At 28.3% G+C, this 19442-nt stretch overlaps 1 pseudogene; it reads left to right on the plus strand.

Annotated features, from left to right (window-relative positions):
• The first annotated feature begins 3157 nt into the window (after positions 1–3157).
• Positions 3158–18603, plus strand: LOC137838645 (uncharacterized; annotated as a pseudogene).
• Positions 18604–19442: the final 839 nt, after the last annotated feature.

Consider the following 19442-nt stretch of genomic DNA (forward strand, 5'->3'; position numbering starts at 1 on the left):
TTTAATCTTTTCTGGAGTTTTTCCATATACATTTCAATTTCTTCAGCAACCGGTAGTGTAAGTAGAATGGGATTTTCGTTGATATCCATTTTTTTTCAGCATCAAGGTGAAATCTTTTCCTTCCTTAGTTCTCATTGTTGTTTTCATTGTTTATTTTTTTGGCTGATAAAATCTTTAATGGTGTTTTTTTGTGTTTATTTCATAAATCTCATACATGTGTTTATTTTCTTTTAGGATCTTTATCTTAAGGCCAAAAAAGCTTCTGTTAAATTTGGTTGTGGATGGAGGAAATTTTGTCAGATACAAGTACTGTGTGAAGACCACAAACTGATCTTTGAAAGTGGACTAACCCCAATTCATATGATGGTGTTGTTAGTGCTTCAAAATTCAATATTGTATTCATAATTTATTTATAGATAGATGTAATTTCCAAATTGTTGTAATGTCGAGTATAGAAAATTAATTCTTTACTTTATTTTGGTTATCAATTTTGTTTTAACTTTTTATTCGCATTAATGTACTCTTCAGACAAACTTTAACCTTAAGATTATTCGCATCATATTATTCTTCAAAATTCAAATTCAAATTCGAAATTCAAATTCAAATATATAAATACATTTAAAAGTCCAACATCATTAATTACCTTTTTGATTCATATCTTCTTCTGAATCATATCTTCTTTTTCTGACTTATTTTGCTGCTGCCGCACACTTTTTTTTCGAATTCCAAGATTATTATTATTATTATTATTATTATTATTAATCTGCAAAATATTTAATTTTTGATATTTTCAAATTGTTTAATTCCAAGATCATTAATTACCTTTTTGATTCATATATTCTTTTTTCTGACTTCCCACTTATTTTCAATTCCCAGATAATCTTCAAATCTATAAATACATTTAAAAGTCCAAGATCATTAATTACCTTTTTGATTCATATCTTCTTCTGAATCATATCTTCTTTTTCTGACTTATTTTGCTGCTGCCGCACACTTTTTTTCGAATTCCAAGATTATTATTATTATTATTATTATTATTATTATTATTATTAATCTGCAAATATTTAATTTTTGATATTTTCAAATTGTTTAATTCCAAGATCATTAATTACCTTTTTGATTCATATATTCTTTTTTCTGACTTCCCACCTATTTTCCATTCCCAGATAATCTTCAAATATTTAATTATTCATATTTTCAAATTTTACAATTCCAAAGATCATTAATTACCTCTCTGATTCATATCTTCTTTTTCTGACTTCTCTGCTTCTGCACAGTTATTTCCAATTCCCAGATTATTAATTACCTTTTTATTCATATATTCTTTTTCTGACTTCTCTGCTTTTGCCCCATTTATATATTCATATTTTCAAATTTTACAATTCCAAGATCATTAATTACCTTTCTGATTCAAATCTTCTTTTTCTGATTTCTCTGCTTTTGCACACTTATTTTCAATTCCCAGATTATTATTATTAATAATCTTAAAAAAATTTGATTATTCAAATTTTCAAATTTTACAATTCCAAAGATCATTAATTACCTCTCTGATTCATATCTTCTTTTTCTGACTTCTCTGCATCTGCAAACTTATTTCCAATTCCCAGATTATTATTATTATTATTATTATTTTTTTTCAAATATTTAATTTTTCATATTTTCAAATTATACAATTCCAAAATCATTAATTACTTTTTTATTTGTATCTTCTTTTTCTGACTTTTCTGCACACTTATAATTCCAAGATTATTATTATTACTAATAAACTTCAAATATTTAATTTTTCAGATTTTCAAATTTAAAATTTAAAATTTAAAAATTTCAACAACATTATTAACATTAATTACCTTTTTTTTATTCATATCTTCTGCCACACAATATTTGGGATTCCAAGATTATAATTATTATTACAAATTCCAACATTAATTATTATTTGTATTATAGATAGATTCAAGTCAAACATATTCCATTTGGTTCAAAACTTTTCTAAACTTTTAAGATCTGACACTCCCATTTTCATCCTAAATCCTTAATCTAACATGTTCCCACATAAAAATTAGGGGTACATAATAATAGTCAAATATTTTCATTCCTTGAAGTCATCTTTATCATCAAGGGGAATTGGTTTGTTCCTCCAAAACACAGCAAGAATACTCTCACCGAGCTGCATGAAACCATACTTTCAGTAAACTTAGATCTGATTTTAAACCTTTACCCGCATGCGTTGTATTGGTTTTTTTGTTTCTATTACCTTCTTGGCTTAAGTCATTAATGTTGTTCTGTGCTCTTTGTATCCAACCTTTTCTCTTCTTTGATTTCCTTTCCTTTTTCATGAATCTGTCAACCCCACAGCTACTTTCAGAGGTTTGTATCTTCATTTTCCTGTTTTGCTAAGTAAGTATTAAAAAGTTTTCATTTTTTCAAATATCATTTTGCAGAGATCTGATTTGGTTCTTTTGTTTTTATTACCTGATTATGTTAAGCCATTATCTCACTTTTTCTCCTCTTTCAGTTGTTTAGGGTTTCAGTAATCTGTCAACGGCACCGCTACTTTTATAGGTTTGTTTCTTGATTTTCATGTTTTCAAATTGATTCCCCAGTATATCAAGCACCAAGGAAAGATTTTTTCCTTCTTTCGTCCGCATGCAAAAGCAAGAGTCTATGGTTATATGAAATTGGTAAGATTTCTCTGTTAGGGTTTCCACTTTCTGTCTATCTGTGTATTATTTCAGAAATTTCAAAGTAAGGGTTTTTTTGTGCTAAACAAGAATCCTCTTTTTCAAATCTCCTTTCAAAACGTACCTAAAATTCCATTTCTTTACAAAGTAGGGTTTTCCGATCATGCTGGCAATTTAAAAAATTGTGTACTTTCAACCTTACTTTTCAAATTCAAACCACAATTTCATTAATCGCAATCCTTGAAGTTTAAATGTTTGCCCTTTTTACAGTTTCGATTTTTTATAGGCTTAATCTCTTCTGTATGAAACCTGACATGCTTAACTTTCTTTTTGTCATTCATTGAAATTGTAAATTTGTTCTTTTGATATTTTTGAAAATAATTCCTTACCACCTCCTCAGTATATATATGGGTATGTTTTGTGTTTCACATTGACCATTGCATACTACATTTTCCTTTTACTCAAAGGTCACCCTTACAATGTCTGTGTCAAGACAAAATACAAATTGTGTGAAAGATGTTAATCCACAAAGTGAAAATTGGATCCTGATAGCAAGGGTTATACGTTTGTGGTTTGTTTCTGATTTCATGAAAACAAAGTTTCCATTCTCCATGGAAATGGTCATACAAGACAAAGATGTAAAATACTTTATCATTTTCTTCCATATTTTTTTTTATTACAGTTTAATTTCATTTTTATTAATCATGCTTAATGTTTGTTGCTATCTTTCAGGGTGATAGAATTCATGTTTCCGTTAGAAGAACTCTAATTTATAAATTTCAAAATGATATTTTTGAGGATAAAGTTTATTCCTTCAATTTCTTTAGTGTGTCTACTAATTCAGGATCTTATCGCACTACCTGTCACCAATACAAAATCAATTTTCAGTTTGGAACCAAAGTAAGCTCTATTGGTAATGATCTGGTCTCATGTCCAAAACCTCATTACACACCAATTTCTGTGTTAAAGGCGCCTGGATTTGATACGAACTACTTAGTCGGTTAGTAATATTCTTTTACTTCAACAGATTTGTTTGAACATGTTTTTAAATGAATATGTTTTTACAGATGTTATTGGAATATTAACTGGTGTGGGAACTGAAAGAGAGCTGAATAGATCAGGGTCAACAACTAAGTTAAATGCAATTTCTATTGAAGCTGATGGGTAAGCTAATATTTTGTACCATAACTAATCCAAAATATTTGTTCTTACAATTGTAATTTTAATTTACAACAGCTACCGCATTGAGTGTACTTTATTTGGTAACTATGTTGATGAGCTCAATGCATTTCTGTCATCTGGAGAGCTGGAAAATATTGTCATCAGTGAGCATTTTGCTAAAGTCAAAATTTTCCAGGGTATGTCAAGTGTTGAATTTCTAATTTATTTATATTTTTTATTTTATTATTTTATTTACATTATATTTTAATTTTAATGTAGACAAGGTTTTTATACAAAATTGCTTGGAATGTACGAAAATAATATATAATGATAAGTCCAAAGATGCAACCGAACTCAAGAAAAGGTTAGTTTAATATATTATTTTTCGATAATTAAAATGTATGAACCTTTCTAACTACAACTTTTACATCTGTAGGATGATTGAAAGTACGGATTCTCCTACACGGGAACTCAGTCAATTGTGTGACTCTGGAAAACAGAATGTTGAGGATGAATTCATCACCTTCATTCATAGAAATACTATTCAAGGCCTGAAAGATTGCAAAGAGGTATTACTAATGTTTTTTAACAGTGTATTGAAATCGATTATTAATATTTGAAGATCATTTTTTTTTCTTTTTACAGGAAAGCACTTTTGTTATCTTAGCTACAATAAAACATATTGTGTCTGATGACGATTGGTGGTACACAGCTTGCTTATGCGGTAAAGCTGTTTACCCTGATTCCAAAATGTTTTTTTGTGAGAAATGTAACAAACATGTTATCAAAGTCCAACAGAGGTAGTGTTTGTACTTGCATGAATTTATTTTTAATTACATATTACATATTTCTTAATGCTTATTACTTATTATATTATTATATTAATTATTTTTACTTATTTTAATTAATAATTTGTTAATAATTAACTATTAATTATTTTCGTTAAATTATAGATATTATAGATATAATTTGTAAACCTTTCTGTATTTTATATTTCAGGTATAAGCTGAAGCTGCGAGTGATTGATGAAACGGATTCTACGACTTTCGTTCTATTTGACAGGGATGCCACTACACTGATCAATAAATCTTGCGTCAAATTATTTGAAAGTCATGATAACGTAAATTATCGAACCATGCATTTGTTTATTTATGCATTTAAGAAAAGGTTATTATATTAATTGATATTTTTTTTTAATATTTAGAATGGTGATTCTGGTGTACTACCAAAAGACTTTGATCTTTTGATTGACAAAGTTGTGTTGTTTAAAGTTGGCTGTGTTAAAGATCAATCTCTTAGGTTTGATCAATCATTTCGTGTCAAAAAAGTTTGTATTGATGATAGTACTATACAAAGGTTTTGTGAAGGTCGTGTTGAAAATGTGGTATGTTTCCTAATTTGAGTGTATTCTTACTTGCATTTTACCCTTAAATTCGTTATTTATACTGTTTTTGCTTAATTTAATTTACTTATCATTTTGTGAAGGAACTTCATTCTCAGAAGAAACGACTGTGTACTATTAAAGATGTCCAACAGGATGAGTCTTCTGTACCACTTTCTCAGGTAATTATCATTTAAAGTATTAAGTTAAAAAAGTGAATAATTTACTCTTACTAATATGTTTTGCTATCATCGCAGGATTTATTTAATAAATTCTCCACTGAAGCTGCTGAATTGCAATCTAAAACTATTGATTTAGGCAGTGATAGTGTGTTAGGTACTGTTACTGAATTTGTTGCTCCACGGGTTACAAGAGATTTTGCTTCACCTGCTCACACACCTGATGATGATATCCCGCTTAGGGTATTAAGGAAAAATATCAAGATCGAAAAGGGAGTACTATAATTTCATACTATTTCTCTAACGTTTTGTAACTTGAATGATCTATTTTCATGTATTGTGGGCTTTCTTTAATTTCTATGTAGAACATGTTATGATGTATCAGTACAATTCTATTTTTAAAACTGTTTATGTAATATTGTTAGTTTCATATGTTGACATTATCTTTGAGGTACGTATTGATTTTATAGTTCATTTTGAAGTTGTTATATTTTTGTTTTTTTTCAATTTTATGTCTACATTTTAATTTATTTAATGAGTTTGTTTTTGTGTAATTCATATTATTCCATACTTTTTGTAACTCTATTTTGTAACAATGGTTCTTTCATTAAATATCAGAATCGTAATGGTAAGTGCCTCAACTTTTACTTTTTCTTTAATTCATAAATTTATATAGAATTATATAATATTTTAATAATTATAATTTGTGTTTTTTTTGTGAAGGTTATTGAAATATTCTTTTCCTTTCCCAAGGAATTTTTTCCTTTATTACAGGTATTGTTTTCCTTTATTAGAGTTATTCTTTTTTTCGTCAATTCATTTTTTATACATAATATCTTAGTATGTGATAAAAAATAAATCTTTGTGTAATGATATGTTTGTCCTTACGAGAAAGAATTTTTTTTAAAAAAAATTCACCTTACACTCAACCTCTAAGAATTCAAACGGATATAGAGGATAGCATTAACTACGTGTCAGAGCAATTAATGCATCACTTCATTTTTTATTTTTTATTTTTGCATAAACTGTCTCTTCTATATCTTTTACACTTTTTTCAAAGTATTCATTTCATCTTCCAAGACTAATTTATTAAAAATTATGGATAGAAGTAATAATTACAAAAGTTAAAAATATTATATTTTAAATTCAATATGAAATTATATTTTCAGTTTTAAATTTTAATTACATGTATGTTATTTAATGTTAGACGTTAGGGTTTAAGTATTTAATTTAATTATATGTATATATATAATATGATATATTAATAATATTTAATATGTTTAATATATTTTATATTATATTTATTTTATACTTATGTATATATTTATTTATTTATTATTTATTTATTTATTTATATATAATACAGTTTTATGTTAACTATTTTAATTTATTATTATATAATGCTAATTAATTATTAATTATACGTGTCATTAATATTCATTTTATTTATCTATTGAAATAGTTGTATTTTTATTAATTTTTTATTTTGTTAATAACTTATTTAAACTGAAAAAACACTGTTGTATAAGGCAATGTAAAATGGAAACGTCAAAGAATAATTACAGCTAACACCTAACACCTAACCTACTATGCTTTTTAAAGTTTTGTCTTTTCATATTCATTTTTTTTTTACTTTAATATTATTTCATTATTAATTATGAATACTTTTTCTTAATTTATTTTACTATCATTATTTGATTTTAATTATTTTTTTAATTATTTAATTTAGTAACTGAAAAGACATGTTGCTTCATAGGAAATTTAGCGCAGATTTGAGATTGAAAAGGTATGATTGCTATATATAAGTAACGTAGGGCTTTCTATTACTCAGAAACCTATTGCTATTAGTCTTTTATACTTCTTCCCTACTTCCATTATCTTGATCTTTCTTTTTCTCGTTGTTATGGCTGTCATTCCTGAAGAGATCGTAAAACTTTGTGGGAAAGGTTTATTTACAACAGTTAACATTCGTGGGGAGGTATGTTTTTGGTTCTTAAATTCCTTACTTTTCATAGTTTTTTCAGTTCTTAAAGTATTTTTATGGTTTTAAAATGGATAGAATGGACACGTGGATCGTGCATTCGCCATCGAGTTTGAAAATGAACTGGAGGAGGAATGGACCCTCAGCGACAGTCAAGGCAATATTCATATAGTATATTATAACAAAGATATACTTTGTCCCCAAATTGTGTATGGATGGTCCCGTCTGAGTGATTTTTATGGGTTTAAAGGTGACCACAATATATTGTTCCGTTACGTGGGTAATAACTCCTTCCATATAACTGTTTTTATGGGGGAGTTATGTGAAATGATTTTGACAAAATTTCTGAAGGAAGTTGAAGGGAGGTTGCCGCTCAACAGTGGCCCCTTTATACATTTTGGCTTAAAGTTGAGTTCAAAACAGGTCTTTGGAGGATATGTGGTAAGTTTACCATCCTTTCTTTTTAAATGGATATTAATATATTCTATTTCTTTTATTAACTAATTATTAACTAATATTTTCGTTATTGTTTAAGGATCTGCCTTCTCCTTTTTCTGAATATATTCGTAGAGGGAAGTTCAAGAAGGTTAATCTACATGGATGGCTAGAAGCTGTTGAATGCACCATTTTCAAGTCCAGGTTTCCTTCCAGAAGCGTTACACTCTGTAACGGGTGGAAACAATTTTGTCGTCTTCATTCTATTCGTGAAGATGACAAAATTATATTTGAATGTAACAAGAAGCCCTCTTCTGATATCAGGGTTCTACTACTGAAGACGTGTCACTACAAAAGACTTAGTGCTTAGGATAATCAGTTATTGTTTTGAACTATATTAGTTTGTTTAAGTTAATTTATTTTTGCAAGTATTGCTTCTTTTTGTTGGGAAGTATCCAGTTTCCACTTTGAGGAAACAAGAACAGTTTATTTTGTTTACTCTTTATTTTTATTTCATTGTGGTTCTGTTTAATTAGCTCATCTTATTTCTTTGTATTTATTGTTTAGTGTTTCTTTCGTTTCAATATGTATATATATATGCTTTTAATTTTTCATTTCTTATCTGGCATATTAATAATGCGTTGGCATTTCTAAATATGCTCAATGCTATAAGAATTGCCAGTATATTAAAAAAATCATAAGCCTGTTTTATATTTTTGAATGCATGCATATTAATTGGATTTTCTATACAATGTTTATGTTTATATTTTTTATTATTAATTATTAATTATTATGTTATTAGTTATTGCTGTATTAACTATTTTTTTTTATCTCGAAACCTTTTGATGTACATTTGTTTGTTTTTCGGTATTATTTTTCTAATTTTTTAAAATTTTTATGAATACTATTTCATTTTCAAAATATTTCTTATTCATTTCTGGAGGTGACTTCATAGTTCAATATGAATTTGCCTACAATCCGTTTCTATTGGAAGAAACACACATTTTTTTATTTACAAGGACTTCATTTGATATAATGTAATGAATTATACTTTTACTTGCAATAATTATTTTGCAGTATTTTTTTTGCAGGTTCAACTTAACGAAGGAAGTTGGTCTTTAATACTTTATTTTTTATGTATATATATCTTATGGGAACATAGTATAAGAAATCGTTTTATTTAATTTAAATTAGTTTAAATTGTAATGTATTGTAATTTACAAGTCATTGTAAAATTATGTAATTTTAATGTTAATTTTTATGTGTATTATATTTAATTTAATTAAATTAAATTTAAACTTCTGAATTTCACTATTTCTATATTTCTATATTTCTATATTTATATATTCCTCACTTTCAGAATTTTTACATTTAACCAGACTTATTATAATGTTAAAGTTCAATAAAAAAACAGTTAAAATGTTATATAGCATAAAAATATTATTAAGAAAAATTAAAAAATCCGAAGAAAGGAAATATATCTTATTTTAAAATAATAAAAAGTTGTATAAAGTATTATTTAAGAATTCCATAACTTTCAAGTAATCATTAGTTCCACTGACTACAAATTTCGAAGTTAAATTAAAAAATAAATAAAAAACAAATTAAAATAAATATAATATTAGTGCAGATTCAAAATAACTTAAGAACAGAATTTTCAGTGTAAATCATTAACAAAATGAATGAAGAAGTTTCTGGGGAAGCACATAAAGTTGGTTCTATTAGTTCAAACTCATTTGTCCCTTATCATCTTCATCTTCTTCGACATTCATAAGCCAACTGATATCTATTTTTTACATTTTAGAAACAATCTTTGTCTCAACATCTTCTTTTTGTTCATTATATTAGATATCAGATACCAGATCTGCTCTCCATGGTGTACTATGTTTCTGCTTGGTTCTGGGAGGTACAACTCAAACGCTTTAGAACGGAAAAGGTAATTAAAGCTTTGATTTTTTTCATTCCGACCATAAATATTAATTAAAGGTGCATGCATTTAAGACATAAAAACTCTTTCTCTTCTTCTTTGATTTCCCAGTATAGAACTTGGTAAAAATAGGCACTGCAGAGGTATCCATGGAATGGAAAAGGTAATTAAAGTTTGGATCTTTTTTCATCCTAACCCTAAATATTGATTAAAGTTTCCATTTTTAAATGTTTTAAGTTCACAGATTTAAGGTATAATAATTATTTTAAGTTCTGTTTTAGTGAAATTAGTAAATACAAAATGAGAATATCTGTTTTAGTCACTTTTTTTTGGCAGTATACATATACTACATATTTTTGCATGTTGTGTATTATTTCAGATATATCCAATGGAAGAATTCCTTTTTTTTGTTAAACAGAAAAGCTGTTCTAGAATGGTGCAAAAGAAAGATAGCCAAAGTTCCTTTTTTTTTGCTTAATAGGGTTGTCGGATCAGGGTATATTGATGTACTTTATGTTTCTGTTTTTGGAGGTTGCTTCGTTCATCTGTGTTTTAAGAGATGATTGTTCCTAGATAAATGTCCGTCCAGATATATTACTATATTTATTATTTACTATATATATTATTATATATACAATCTGATAAATTTATTCCCTGCAGGTTTCCTCTTTCAAAAGTCAACCAACAATTCATTAATGAGAATGCTTAAAGTAGAACGTTGTTCTTTTGCACTGGAATAGGAATTTGTTTTCATATCTTAAAAGTTAAGTTCCCCTTTTTTCACAACAACTTCTACACATGCATTTCTTCATCGAACATTGATACTACCTAAATTTTTAAATTTTTTATTCTTCTTACATTTCGAAGTTTGATTGTTTATTATGCAAAATATAGAAAAATGTGCAAGTGTTATCCCTTTTGGAAGGTAAATTTTTGGTTTAACATTTTTAAGTATTAAATATAATTATTATATAATTATATAAATAGATATGATTATTATATAAAAATATTACACATTTTTTTCAATATTTTAATAGTTAATTAATAAATTTATTATGTCAAAGTAATAACATAAAAGGGAGTCCCGTGCGTGACCATATACCGTCAAAATTGGCGCCAAAACAAAGCTACTGTGAACAATATATTTTACATACTTACTGCTGAAAACAGTACATACTTTTATGGCTGAAAATATTTGTTCTTACTACAATACTCCCTGAAGTTCAGTCATTCAACTTTCAATAGTTATGGAGAAACTGAAGGAAAATATTAATAGAAGAAATAGCATTCTTAGCCTTTCTCAAACAAATTCTAATGCATCAGGTATACCAACTACAATGTATATTTATATTTTTAAGTGTCATATATACATACATATAGATATAGATATATATTTCAAAATTATTTTTAGAAAACAATTTCATAGTCTATTATGATCTATATATAATCAACTGTCACGCCAATTTATGGTAAAAATATATAAAAAATAAATGGTATGTTATAGTTCTTAATAGATTTATTGTTTGTTTATGATTTGACCTATTTTTTTAAATGATTTTTATTTTCCAGAGAATCAAAATCCAAACACAACATGCATATCTGAATCCCGCAATGGTAAGCATAAGTTTAAGCATATCTGAATCCCGCATTTTTATTTATCATTTTCACTGTAATTTTTTTTTTTTTAGTGCTAGCAGCTGATAATGGAAAAGATGCCAGAAGAAAAAGAAAAAATATATTGTATGAATTGCGAAGAGAGAATGTCAAAACAACAGGTAGTCAACATAATTACCTTTTTTTTATCATTAATAATACTAAATGTCAAAATTTATCCATGTATTTTTATTTTTAAACAAGTTAATCCAAATGCAATACACTTAACTCATAATTCTATGAACTTAACTTTACTGTTATCTAATTTTTTTATTATATATATTTAAAAATTAGGTTCATAAAAGAAGTTAATAATCACTTATGATGTAAGAGTGAATCAACTCTCAACACAATTTATGGTAAAAATATATAAAAAATAGATTGCATGTTATAGTTTTTAACAGCTTATTATTTTACATGGGTTTTATTCTCCAGAGAATCAAAATCCAAACACAACATGCATATCTGATTCGAACAATGGTAAGTATAACTTTAAGAATATTCTTTACTTTCAAAGTACTTAATCCTATTTATATATGATTTTCGTTGTAATTTTTTTTTTATTTTAGTTCTCGATGCTGATAATGGAAAATATAACAGAAGAAAAAGAAGAAATATATTATATGAACTGCGCAGCAAAAAAGTTAAAACAACAGGTAGTGAAACCTAAATACCTTATTTTTATATACATTTAGATTTAAATTTAGATTTAAAATATAATTAGCATTATTTGTCATCCCTTTACCTTATTTATCACCAATTATGACTTATTGTTGTAGGTGGAAGTACTCCTAACTCATGTGAAGATCTTGGTTCTCCAACATCAGGAATTATGATAACAAATATCCCAGTTTATGAGAAGTTTACTCCCAACAATCAATTAATGCATTTAGCAACCAAAGTATTGTCATCAATGAGTACTGTTAGGAATTTAGAATTGCTTCAAGGTTAGTGAAAACGTATTATAAATTTTATTCATAACAATTTAAACTAATACTACATCAATAAACATTTGAATTTTTATATATACTGTTTTTGTGGAATCATTTTTTTTTATTATTAATCAGATGTTGCCAAATCTGCAAAGGTAGAAGAGGGAAACTTCATTTATGGTCAGCGAGAAAAGGTTAATCCAACAAGAGGTAATAACAATGACATTTTATTTCATTTAACTCTCGCAATATGTCATTCAATGAAATTTGTAATTATATTACTAAAGTCAAATCTTATGCCTAATTTATTTTTTTGTAGGTCAAACTATTGTGAACTCAAGTAAGAAATTTTTGTGTCAAAGTTCTCAAAATACAAGCATAAATGATTCTATCTGTGCAAAACTGACTCCTGACAATGAATTCAACACCATGCATTCAATTCCAAAAGTATTATCATCAATGAGTACAGTTAGTAATGAAGAATTTGGTCTAACGGTGCAACTTCATGGTTAGTTTTAATGGATAATTCAACTGTTTTCATTACAATTATAGTACTAATTTATGTTTTACTATATTTTTTCTAAATCAACTGAAATCATTAAGTAGTAATAACTATCATATATATATGGTTCAAACACACTCAAATGCTAAAGTTCTTCAAATCATTTTTCTAAGATTAAGTTTAATGTAAAATAATTTATAAGTTCTTATATACTGATGTTAATTGATTTATCTTATTCGATCACTCATTGAAAGTTTTTGTTTTAGGTCAAAGTACTCTTAAATCAATTCAGGATTTTGATTCTCAGACATCTGGAATTACAGGCTCAAATTTCCTTTCTTCTCATCAGCTTACTCCTAGAAATCACTTAAACATGATGAATTCTACTACCAAAGCAATGTCATCAATGCAAACAATTACTCATGGAGACATTACCCTCACTCAACTTCCTCATGGTTAGTTTACGACCAATGATTCGTTATATTTGATTAAAATATCTAGCAATGGCACATTATAATTTTATTTCTTTATTTTTTGAAAAAAAAAATCTTTGATTTTGTGCACATTTGGGTAAAGCTGCAAAAGGGTGATCAAGCTAGAGGTAGTAGAAATATAGACTGAATGAAAATTCATTTAATGAAAAACACTTTTTTAACAAAAATCATTGTGTTTTGCAATTAGTGACCCCTAAGAGTCATGTGAACGTGATGAATGCAACTTCTCAATCATTGTCATGTTTACAAACAATTTGTACTACCCCTAAATTTCAAGGTTAGTTCAGGAAACCAATGTAAATGATTTTTCGTTTATCTTTTTTGTCAATTAAATTTCAAAATCATACTCATGTTTTAGTACTAATTATTTGTTGCTTTGGAACATATTTTCTCCAGGTAATTCAGTTGCAGGGAGTTTAGGGTATGTATTTAGTAACACACTAAACTTACATAACAAGTCCGGTACACACAGTGTTGAAATCATTGAATCAGTGACTCAGAGATTGAATTTTGACGAAGATATCCAAAATGAAGAAAATAATGGTACTAAAAATTGTTAATTTATAATTTTTTTTTAATTTTGTAACAACCACTTTCTTTTATTATTTTTTGTTTCAGATGACACCAGACAAGTTTTTAGTTCTGAATTATATTCAAAAGCTGAAAATGAAGGTGCATATCTTTAACTATAACTTCTTCACTTCTTCATCAAACTAAATCAATTTATATCAAAAAAGTAATAGATCACCTTTCTTAATTTTCTGAAAATAGCTACTGTTGAATTTGGACAACCTACTATTCAATGTGAATACTGCGTGGGCGAGGTTTGGTATGAAGAAAGATCTCAGAAATCTAAGATTTATGTTAAGGTTGATTTTTCTATTTGTTGTCAAAAGGGAAAAGTACAACTCCCTTTCTTACAAAAACCTCCTAAATTGCTGTTAGATTTATTAAATGGGAAAGATAGTCGAAGTCAACACTATCTACAAAATATTAGAAGTTACAATAGTATGTTTTCATTTACTTCAATTGGAGGGAATATTCACTCTTCGATAAATGATGGATCTGGCCCTCCTCAATTTATTCTGCATGGACAAAACTATCATAGGATTGGAAGCTTGCTCCCCAATAGTGGATCATCTCCTAAGTTTGCACAACTTTACATATATGACACTCAAAATGAAGTGTCAAATAGATTATCTCACTTTGGGTATGTGTTATTTTTAGTTACTTTAATGACTTACTTTCTATTCACTGGATTAATTCAAAGATTATTTTTAATGATATATTTTTAAAAATTGCATGTAGGTCAAAAGTGAAAAATGTGACGTTTGACAAATCCTTAATTGAAGATCTTACCAAGATGATTGATGACAACAATGTTTTGGCCAAAACTTTTAGAAGAGTAAGAGAATTTCTACATGATGATGTAAATTCAGATTTTGCATTGAGGTTATTTAGACACCGATGCAAAGATCCAAGAGTGTACAATACCCCTACAACAGATGAGATAGCTGCATTAATTGTGGGTGATATGAGCAACATGGAAGTAGGGCGAGATATCATAGTGAAAAAATATTCAGGACAAATGTATAGACTCCATGAAACACATACAGCCTTTATTCCATTACAATATCGATTAATATTCCCCTTTGGAGAGGATGGGTATCAAGAACATATTCCAATACGGAATTCTGGAAGTAACAGCAAAGAACGTAAGAGAAGTCGTATTTCATTAAGGGAATTTATTGCATTTAGAATTCAAGAAAGAAATGTGGAGTTTGGGAATATAGTCCATTCACGTCGATTGTTTCAACAATTTTTGGTTGATGCATATACAATGGTTGAAGCTCAAAGATTGTCTTTTATAAGGCTAAACCAAAAAACAATCCGTTGTGATATTTTGCAAGGCGTACAAGAAGCAATGAATCGAGGAGAAACAAATTCTTCTGCAATTGGAAAGCGGATAGTTTTACCTTCATCTTTTACAGGAGGAATGAGATATATGTTCAACAATTGCCAAGATGCTATGGCCATTTGCAAAACATTTGGATATCCGGATTTATTTATCACTATTACCTGCAACGTAAATTGGTCAGAAATACGTGACTTTGTTACCTCAAAAGGATTAACTGCTGCTGATAGGCCAGACATTGTTTGTAGAGTTTTCAAGATGAAATTAGATCAAATGATGATTGACTTCAAAAAAAATGACTATTTTGGCAAAGTTAATGCAGGTAATCCACATTAACCCATATTTAACAGTTTGTTTGATTTATTATTATGTATTACATTTTGAAGAATTTTTTTCATATTCTTTCAGGTATGTACACTGTGGAATTTCAAAAAAGGGGTTTACCTCATGCCCACATACTACTGTGGTTGGATGGAGAGAATAAGTTAAGAAATCCAACAGATATTGATGGAGTCATTTCTGCAGAATTACCCGATGCATTTTTATATCCTAAATTGTCAAAGGCAGTGACAACCTACATGATACATGGCCCTTGCGGGGTAAGTCGAATAAGTTCACCTTGCATGATTAATGGTAGATGTTCAAAATTTTACCCAAAGAAATTTAAACTGTTGACTACTATTGATGAGGATGGATATGCATGTTATAAACGTCAAGATAATGGAACATTCATTCTTAAAAATGGAATTAAGTTGGACAATAGAAATGTTGTGCCATATTGCCCTTTGCTACTACTGAGGTATCAAGCCCATGTTAACACAGAATATTGCAACAAATCAAATTCAATCAAGTATTTGTTTAAATATGTGAACAAGGGTCCAGATAGAGCCAATTTGAAAATTACTACTGCTGATAAAGACTCTACAGAGACCCCAGTTATTGATGAAATTAAACAGTATTATGATTGTAGATACATATCTCCATGTGAAGCTGTGTGGAGAATATTTGCCTTTGATATCCATCATAGATGGCCTCCAGTTCAACGATTAACTTTTCATCTATTGTATGAGCAACCAATTGTTTTTAAAGACAATGAAGACATTGATGAAATATTGAACTTCAATCAACATAAAACAACAATGTTTTTAGCTTGGTTTGAAGCTAATAAAATTTATCCACTGGGAAAAAATTTGACTTACTGTGAATACCCTAGATTTTATGTTTGGATGGCAGACAGAAGAGAGTGGAAGCCAAGAAAAAATGGTCTTAGTATTGGAAGGTTAACATATATTCCTGCAGGGTCAGGGGAATTATATTATCTGAGGTTATTGTTGAATTATCAAAAGGGTTGTTGTAGCTATGATAATATCAAAACTGTTAATGGTTTCATTCACAAAACATATAAAGAGGCATGCTATGCAATGGGGCTATTGGCAGATGATAAAGAGTTTATTGATGCAATTATAGAGTGCAGTGTCCTTGCTTCAGGAAATCAGTTGAGAAGACTCTTTGTTACCCTTTTAATGATGAATACTATGTGTAGACCAGATGAAGTGTGGAACAAAACATGGAAGTTGTTATCAGATGATATTTTATACCAAAAAAGAAAGGAGTTTGTCCTACCAGGTATAATTTTATTATTTTATTTGAAATTTATAATTTATAATTTTATAATTGCTATATGACATATAATTTCTTTCCTAGGTCTTAGAATTGAAGATGCTCAAATTCAAAACCTTTGTCTTCTACAAGTAGAAGAGTTATTAATTTCAAATGGTAAGTGTTTGAAAGATTTTCCAAGTCTGCCAGAACCTATTCATTCTGATTCCTTTATTTATTAAAATAGATTCATTATTGATGAATTGAATTATGACAAAATACAAATGTCTGAAATGCATTGTTCTCTTCTTCAAACTCTTACTCCTGAGCAAGTGGAAGTTTATGAGAATATAATGACAGCAGTCCTGTCAGACCTTGGTGGATTTTTTTTCTTATATGGTTATGGGGGAACTGGAAAAACTTTCATGTGGAAAACTTTGTCCACTGGTCTTAGATCAAAAGGGTTTATTGTTTTAAATGTAGCTTCTAGCGGTATAGCTTCTTTGTTACTTCCAGGGGGAAAAACAGCTCATTCTACCTTTTGCATTCCTTTTGTAATAAATGAAGAGTCAACATGCAATATTCCTCAAGGAAGTCTTAGGGCCAAATTGTTGATCAAAACGAAATTAATTATATGGGATGAAGCCCCAATGATTAATAGGTTATGTTTTGAAGCCCTAGATAGAACTTTAAGGGATGTCATGAGAGCTGTAAGTGAAGAAAATGCTCTTAAACCTTTTGGTGGTAAAGTAATTGTATTGGGAGGAGACTTTCGTCAGATATTACCTGTTGTCAAAAATGGATCAAAGTATGACATTGTGAAGGAAACAGTAAATTACTCTGACTTATGGAAACATTGCAAAATCTTAAAACTTACAGAGAATATGAGATTAAAGAGTGATACATCAATTCAAAGTAAAACAGAAATAAAAGAGTTTGCTGATTGGATACTTCACATTGGAGATGGAGATATGGAGTTAAATGAGTTGGGACAAGGAATGATTGAAATACCGGAAGAGAATTTAATTTTAGATGTTGAACAACCTTTACTGCAGTTGGTTGAGTTTGTTTATCCCTCCTACATAAACAATGTGACATCTGATGATTCTTTTGATGATGGTGCAATATTATGTCCAACAAAAGAATGTGTGGATCAAGTGAATGAATTCATTTTATCATTAATACCAGGATCTGAAGTTTCTTATTTAAGTTCAGACAGTCCTTGCGAATGTGAAGAACAAGAAAATGCTCAAGCTGAGTGGTTTACAACTGAATTTTTCAATGAGATCAAATGCTCTGGAATTCCCAATCACTGTGTTAAATTAAAAGTCGGAGTTCCAATAATGCTTCTAAGAAATATTGATCAAGCCAATGGACTTTGCAATGGAACAAGATTACATGTAACTCACTTGGGGAAAAATGTTATTGGTGCCAAAGTTATTACTGGGAAAAATATAGGTGATCAAATATTTATTCCCAGAATGAACTTGACTCCTTCGGAAACAGGTTTGCCATTTATGTTTCAAAGAAGGCAATTTCCAATATCTTTGTGTTTTGCCATGACAATAAATAAAAGTCAAGGTCAAACTCTGAATAAAGTTGGTCTATATCTATCCCGTCCAGTCTTTACACACGGACAATTATATGTTGCTCTTTCAAGAGTAAAATCTAAGAAAGGGTTGAAGATATTGATTTTGGATGATAATGGTATTCCCACAAATTTCACTACTAACGTGGTTTACAAAGAAATATTCGAAAATGTTTGAAGTATTAACTTACAGCATTACATATGAGGTATGAAATTTCTTTATTTATTTGAAATATATTTTTATTTATCATATTTTTTTGTAATATATGAACAACAATTTAAGAACTGATATACACTATCTCTTATAGGTTTTGATCAATGCTTTTGTTTGACACAATTATTCATGGTCATCTTGAAAGTATGGTACGTATCTTTTATTTTGACATATCTTTGTCAAGGTTGCTTAATTTAATTAATGTTTTACAGGAATTACTTATAAGAAGTAACAGTTTTGTAAAATTAAAGTTCAGAAATGATGAATCTGTAAAGCACTTGATGACGTATGTTTACTTAAATTATTAATTACATAATTTATTATTACTATTACAAATTTCGTGTACCTATTTGTGTACTTAATCTTTTATTCAGGCTCTTGAAAGGCAATGTGAAATTCTTGATTTATGGAGTCAAATTCTATTGAGGGTTGCGTACTGGATGATCATATCTCATTCAAGATATTAAGGACAAATATCAACATTGATTCAAAAGGAAGTAATTTTAATGAAGAAATTTGATGTAGTATTAGCACTGCTTGGACAGTTTTGCAGTATATTCGTTACTCTCTGCTTATTATTTAATTTATATTCACACTATATTTTGATGATTTGTAGAATTACTATTGCACATTTCTTTGTATAATGTTTTGGTCTCACCACAGGACACAATGTTTCAGGTACTGTTAATATTAGAGTTAAAACAATTTCTTAAATTTCAATCACTACAAAAAATCATGTATGAAGTGGCGGTTTTAATATGGCAGTTATTAATAACCGCCACAAATTTCTGTATAATACGACA

This window comes from Phaseolus vulgaris, chromosome 4 (assembly GCF_000499845.2).
Source record: "Phaseolus vulgaris cultivar G19833 chromosome 4, P. vulgaris v2.0, whole genome shotgun sequence".
NCBI lineage: Eukaryota > Viridiplantae > Streptophyta > Magnoliopsida > Fabales > Fabaceae > Phaseolus > Phaseolus vulgaris.